The sequence below is a fragment of the Falco punctatus genome (genome assembly GCF_963210335.1).
Source record: "Falco punctatus genome assembly, chromosome: 14".
NCBI lineage: Eukaryota > Metazoa > Chordata > Aves > Falconiformes > Falconidae > Falco > Falco punctatus.
In genome coordinates, this window is record NC_137594.1 from 22,414,207 (window position 1) to 22,421,845 (window position 7,639).

A 7,639-nucleotide genomic window follows, 5' to 3' on the forward strand; every position below is an offset into this window, starting at 1 on the left:
TGCAGCTGCGTGCTTGTGTTTGATCTGGTCAAGCTAAAACCATCCTCATAAGTGTGAACAGGAGACTTGCAGCTGGGGCTCAGGACCTGTGGGGTCCTTCCCTACTTTTGTGCTCTTTTGTTGCCAGCTGAGTAGTTCGGGGGTGGGAGAAGCTGTGTGATACCTGGCGATAGAGCTCTGTGCTATCTCAGCAAGTGTCGTCTGTTTATCACCAAGGGAAAGACCCACCAGAAAACCTATTTCCCACCTCTTTGCTCTTTCCCTCCGACTACAGCTGCTGAATAGCTGGTTTTGGAGATCCTCTTGCCTACCTTGGACTCACAGTGTTAACTTTTGTGATTAGCAGGCTCTTTGTTTTCCTGCCTGACTCATTGTAGAAACTACTGGAAGACCAACTAAGAAGCAAAGCCCTCGCAGTATTGATGGGTCCACTTTCTTTGCTTACTGTGTAAATTGGGCATTTACCTTCAGGTATTTACTTTCAAAGTGCTAGAACTCTTAAGAGAGAGAAGTCTGCTGACATGCTGTCTGAAAGGGCAGGAGTGTGGCTGCTCCTGTGCTCTGTGTGGTCTCATCTCTGCTGTGAGCTGGATGAAGGAAGCAAATGCTTGAGATGCATTCACTGTTCCCAGGTGCAGCGGTGAAAGCTGCATCTCTGCAAACCTTCCTTTGCAGGTGGAGGGTGGGTGTTCCTGTGACAGCTCTGAGCATCTAACCTGTGTGCTGTGTGGAGCAGGTGAGAGAATGTTTCCTGAGCTCACCTGGAAGTTTCTGCCTGTGTTCGGACAGAACAGCTCTGGCTTCTTTCATGCCACTTTTGGATGTGTTGTGAAACTGTCCTCCTTGGACTAGCAGCTTTCCTTTGTGCCTTTGTCAGTGTGTCTGTACCAGGCAGAAAATCCTAAAGTACAGCTCCTTCTGCAGAAGAAGGAAGCACCAAACATCCCCAGGTGATCCCAGTAAAGGAAGGAGGGTGCCAAGACTGTGGAGATGTGACTGCAGAATTGTGCAGAGGGGTGAAATGGGCCTCTTGTAGGCTGGCTGCAGCCTCCAGCTGGCCTGCACAGGCAGAGGGATGGTGGCCAAGGGAGCAGTCCTTTGGGCGAAGCAGTGCCTGTTGTGAAACCTCACTCCCCCACCCAACCCCCGGCTGTCTAACAGAGGTGGTGGAAGCACCGGCTGGTTAGTGCTGCTCAAGAGGGGGACTGACCAGGCTCTGCCTGCTGGACTGAAAGGCAGGGCCACACCATCCCCTCCTGCATCCCCTGCGCAGGGTGATCTGCGGCAGCTGGTCCCCATCTTCCTGCTTCTCACACATGAGGAAGGAATGGCAACACATGCATTGTAAGACCAAGTGACACACAGCTTTTATTTTACGATGAAAAATTGCTCTTCCCTCGCCCCCTCCCTTTTATTTTTTTTCTTTTCCCAAGGCAAATCTGGTTTTCTGCAACCAGGGAAGAAAAACCAGTAAGCCCGCAGCTGTTTGTACGGGTGAGGGGATGATCACCACCCTGCAGGTTGGGCTGCAGTAGCCAAATGGGTGGCAGAAAGCTGCGTGGCTATTCATCCTGAGGAAAGAGCAGTGTCATGAGGTGATCTGCCTGTGTGAACAGCCTATCGATATCAATCTCCATGCATTCATCACCTTCCTCTGGGGCTGGCATCTCCAGAGCGCTGCTGGCCCAGCTGTCTGCAAGGGGAGTGAGTGCATCAACAGTTCAGCCAGCTCCTCGGAGACAGGCTGAGTATTCGCACCAGCAGGATGTCAGGTCCCAGCACCATGGGCGGGATGGCCACACTGGGTCTCCAGCCTGGCCTCCTGCTTGGAGCAGGCCTGTCACCAGCTCCAGCTCAGGCTGGCCGTGGCTTTGGCCCACCATGTCTTGGGAAAGAACTCTGGAACCCGGGGACTGTAGGAGTCACAACTGAAGAGTGCAATCCTAGGGGAAAAGGTCCTACTCTGTTTGGCTGGGCCACCTAAGAGCTTCAAGAGAAAACCTAAGGGCAGAGCTGCTGCAAATGGTGACCCAGAGACATCCAAGCTGCTTCTCTAATAGCTGGGGGCAAGGGCAGAAGAAACAGGATAAGGTGACAAAACCTGCAAGGGCAAAGCCTTTGTTTCTGGGGGTCAAGCTATGGGGACCTGCAGGTTGCTGGCGGGACGAGGCCTGGGGAATATGGGGGCTGGGTAAACCTTGCTGGAGCTCACCCTCTGGCTGTGGAGCAGCTGTCCCCCCAGGGGTTGCAGGGCTTGGCTGTGCCAGCTCTGGGACTTCATCCTCTCCTGCTGACGGGTGCATCAGCTCTGGCATGTCGAAGTTGATATACGAGGGTCGCTTGCGGCGCCGTTGTACTGGAGAGGTACAAGAAGAGCCCGATGCTGACAACCCCTTCCCTGCCAGGGCTTTGCTCATGGGCTGCAGCAGCCCTGGGAGGAGAGGAAGAGCAGCACCCCTGTGAGGAGGGGAACAGTGCCTTTGAGCTGAGGCCGCCTGGTAGGATAAAGGCCAGGGATACACGGCCACATCCCAGAGACAGAACAGCAGCTGGAGGGAAGAGCCAGGGCGAGCCTTCCTGGGAATCACAGTGCCCAGCTGAAAACTCACTAATGGCAAAGCCCCCATTGTCACCTGACCCGCGGGGAGGCTGCCAGGTCTGGGAGAAGCAGAAGGGCTGGGGACCACCCTGTTGTACTGTGGATCCAGCCTCAGACCAGCATCATTCCTGAGACAAGTCAGCTAAGGCACACACACCATGCCAGCCCAGCCCAGCTTGCGTGGCTCAGCCACCAGCGGTGCTCACCTGGCATGTCTGGGGACATGGCTTCTCTGGAGACATGTTTTGTTTTCTGCCTTGCCTTCCGCTGCTTGGTGGAGGGGCCAGCATCACCTCCAAGGCTGCCCGGCCCCTTGGCGGTGGGACGCGCCCTCTGGAAATCAGGGTGCCGCAACAGGAGCACTTGCACGTTGGCCCTGTGGGACAGACACGGGCTGCGGGACATGGCCAGCTCAGGGTCCGGCTGCAGTGGGACACGGAGCCCTGCGGCACCTCGGTGGGGGGTGCTCCATGCCCTGGCACAGGAGCCGTGTCCGAGCACAGCCCTCGGCCTGTGCCTGCGCCACAGCACAGTCACGGCTGGGGCTGGCCGGCACCTGGCTGCTCCTGCCCTGTCCGTGCTGGCTCAGCTCCCTGGCTGGACTTGGACGTGGCTGCTGGTTGCTGACTGTGGCTGACGGATGGCTCCAGGCTACTCACTGCCACAGCTGCTGTTTCCCTTTCTGCTGTGAGCCCCCAGCTCTTTGGGCTTCTCCCTTCCCACACTTCTCCGGTTTATCTGCTCTTTTAAACTCCAAACAGCTCTCAACATTACTACAAACTGAGCTCCTCGATTCTCAACAAAATAAAAACCAAATCAGAATGATGTCCAGCCAGAAATCCTCAATACTAATAACTCCCATCCCATGCTCATCCCTTTTTCCCAACCTTGTTCCACCTTTGTGCAACGCAGCCCACCCAGGGCAGACACAGACCTCACACAGTGAGCCCGGCAGTGCTGCCGCACGTCGGCTCCTAAAGGAGACACGGTGACTTACTTTGCCTTACTGAGTTTGAAACCATAGGCTAGCATCCAGGCCTTCAGCGCCGCGACACAGCTGAGATCCGCCAGCTCCGGGAAGAGCTCTTTGCTCTTCGACATCTCCTCCTCGTACAGCTCAGCATGGACACGGACGCCTCGCCCATCCTTGGACCACTGCAGCAGACATGGAGGACAGCGCTGACAAGCGATGTTCCTGGCCTGCCAGTCCCTGCACCTGCTTTCCTTGAGCCCTGGTGTGGGCGGCCCTGTCATTGTGGCTTGGACCCTCTGCTGGCCAACCACCCGGATTTAGGGTTTTACACCCAATGTGGCCCCAAGTTCACGGAGGTGAGTCCGGCTGGCTGGTGACTGGGAGCAACGGTGTTGCTGCAGTGGCTGGAACTGCAGGGCTAGGTGGCCACACAAGTCCTGCTGGCCCTCGTGGGGCAATGGCTGCCACCTTGAGCCCCCACCCCCTCACCCACAGTGGCACCACCAGGCCCCAGACAGCAGCTGGGAACACCCTCGAGCATGCCACCAGGGCAGAAAATAGCTCTACGAGGAGCTGGCTGGCAATTACTCAGCTGCCATTTCATGCAGCTTAACCAGAAACTCACAGATAACTATTTGGGGTCATTTACTCCAAGTTTCAGAAAGACTTGGGAGTAACATCATGCTTTTTGTTTCTGGGGAGCAGATCCTGCCCCAGGGATATCCACCCTCTGCAGAAAGGAGCTTTTCCCGTTCCTTTCCCCTCCCCAAATTTTGGCATGCATCTGGACCCCCTGTTCTCGCACAGGGGCAAGTGCTGTGCTGGTGGCGCCTGGGAACAAGGCCCGTGCTCATCACTGCTCCCACATCCGACACAGCATCGACCTTCACCTCCAGAGCTTTGATGTCTGGGTTCTCCAGGGCTGCAGACAGCTGAGCAAGGATGTCCCCAGGCTCGTGGCCACCATGCTGTCCCTCCGCGGGGCTCCTCACCAGGGCAGGAGGCTCCGGCACCAGGGCTGACATGACAGATGCTCTAGGCTGCTGCTGGGGCTGTGTGCAGGCCAACGTCTCCGTGAGCGTTTGGTTTGGCACGGCCGCTCACCCCCATGCGCGGTGCTTGGCCCGGCCGGGCCACAGCGAGCCCCCGCTACAGAGACACGGGCACTGGCTGCCTCTCCCTACAGAGCTGCCGGGGTGGGGGTGGGGGTCGTCGTCCCACCACCCCCTCCCCACCCCTCACCCCCAGCCCTGGGTCTGGGCAGCAGGTTTGGAAGGGCTGAGCTCTACCCAGCACAAGACAAAGCAGCGAGCCCGCGGAGCTCTGCTGATACACCTGGGGATGCAGGGAGGGGAAAAGGCCAGCACATGGGGTGCTGCAGATCCCCACCCCACCCTGAGCTGCCAGAAGGCCCCAACCTCCCCAGCACACCTTGCAGCTCTGCCTTGGACCTCTTCAAGCCACCCGTCAGCACCCAGCCCCTGCCCAAAGCCCTGCCGTTGCTCCCCTGCTGCTGAGGAGACGGTTGGCCCTTAAACGGGCGCCCGCAACCGACTTCAGCGGTGCCACTGCCCAACCGCAACCGCGAGAGGCTGCGGGCATGTTACCCGCCCCGAACGCCTCACCCCTGGGCTCACACGTGCTGCCTGCCCTTTCCAGCCGGCAAACCTCGGGCAGAGCAGCCCTGCACCCGGCAGGCAGCGCGGGCAGGGCTGGCACAGGCCACCGAAAGCCGCAAAAGCCACACACGAGGGGTTTAAGGTGCGGTAAGAGGATGAGCAGTGTCACTTCGAGGTGTGAATCTTGCACCAATGTATGGACATATCTCAAATCAGAAAGAAGTATGCATTGTTGCAGGAAGTATTGACTTAAAAAAAGACACTTAATAGAAATAAAAGCTTAATATGGTCTTGGTGTATTAACAAGGGCATAATACTGGGAGGCAGGAAAGAAGTGATGTGTGAAAGGAGTAAGAGTTGCAAAACCAATCTGAGTGGTAGTGGGCATCTGACATTGAATTAAGATTGGTTTAATCCAGATTTTTTGCAATTTATGCCTGCAGGGAAATTCTGATTCCGTGATAAATAAGGCTGGAAAAAAGGGGCTGGATAGGCTCATTTTCCAGTTGACCTGGTCCATATAGGAGTTTTAGGAAAAATGACAATACTGTTTACGAAGAAACTGAAATAATCAAATATATTTCAAAAGGTAATATCTTGCACTACTTACCAGCAGAGAAAACTTAATGGAAATGACAAATCATGTTTCTTAAGTTTAATGGTATTTTTACAAGTACCTTCAGAAAAAACATCCATATATCTCCTAGGAGACTGTTTCTTCAGACAGCCATACAGGTTTTGTTCAGCCTATGAAGCATTCCATAGGAAAATAAATAATTTTTATTATTTTAATAATAAATATATTTTTATTTATATATATAACAAATAATAAATATATAAAATAATACAAAATATTTCCATAGGAAAATAAGGGTCCTCCCCACCGCTCCCCTTAAGCCTGCTCCAGGCTCAGCTCTGGGGATGGGTTTGAAGGCGCCAGTTGGGCAGGAGATTGTAGAAGACCGTTAACCCTCTGTGAAGGCAACGGGTCCCCACATCGGCGCTCCTGCGTGAGAAGGGAGGCCGAGAAAATACGGAGGGCCCAGGGGATGCTCCCTGGCCCCTGGGGATGCAGTCAAGCCGGGCCAATGGGGCTGGCTGTGGTGGTGACAGATGTCCAGGGCTGCTAGGGACACTGCAGCCCTGGGAGGGGTCACCAGGAGGTGGGAGGTCTCCATCCTCAGGGACAGCAGGGCTCCCCGGGATGTGGCTGTGGCCATCCCAGCCTGGCACTGGTGACAGCCCTGCTCCGATGGGAACTGTGGTCCTGATAGAAAGCTTAGAAATAACTAGATTAATAGGATACGGAAATCTTAGAATAATTAAAACTCTCTTTGTTTTACAAAGAGGAGCTTCACGGTATGACTTTGCAAATTAGGCCCGGTCCTGGGGCCCTTTGTACTGATCAGATGGAGCCGGGATGCTCGCGTGCTGACAAGAAGACACTGGTATGCGAACACCTGTGCCTTGAGATAGGAAAACTGGATCTGTCCTGGTTTATGGTTTGGAAGAAACTGGAGACAAGGACCCCCACGACCACCACCATGAGACAAGCACAGATGGGAGGAAACTTATGTTAATGACTTCTCGGTAGACTAATTATGCTAACCCAACCTATTCTCAGGCATTTATTGAATATGTATGAATGTATACTTTAAATCACACGTGCACAGAGATGTCGGGGCAGCAGGTGCTTTTGGAATTGTCCACCCTGATGCCCACTGGTGAATTAAACATACCTGCTTTATAACCTATCCTGAGTTATAAAGTTTAATTCCGCACATCGGTCCCCTCCTCACAAACGCTGCTGCGGGGTTTATGATGACCCACACCAAATCCCACCCCTTAAGCCAGCAGCCTGGAAAATGCCAGGATTTTGTTTGACTTTTGCACCCTGGAGTGTTTAGGAGGGGCTGACTGTGAGCGGAGAGGTGGCCTCTGTCTTTGTGGTACCATGGTGCGAGAAACATGCCCTCGCACAGCTCCTTTCTAAACACCACGGCATTTTATAGCCAGGAGAGAGTGATGAGGCAATGCAGGGGCTGCTGCAGGAGGCGAGGGCTGGCCCCAGCAGCTCTATCTCCTCCGCTCAGCAATAAATGCCCCAGTATTTGTTTAACCACCCGGGTCCAAAGCCACGGCAGCGAGATGCACTGTCCTGTGGGAGAAGTGTGGCTCTGGGCAAACGCAGACCACGATGGTCTTCTCGTGCAGCAAACGCGGCCGGTGCAGCCGCTGCGCTGGTGTGGCTGAGCCGTGGATCGTGGCCACAGGCAAATTGAGTGGGGGAAATCCAGAGTTCAGCTGCTTCAATTGGGAAGAAAGTGGCAGAAAGGAGATGGAAGGACACACTTGAGCCAAAGCCTGAGGAACCCCGTCCTGTAGCCACCCCGCAGCGCTTTCGCCCAGCGGCTGCCCCATCCTGGGCATCGCGGCTTTCCGGGGCTG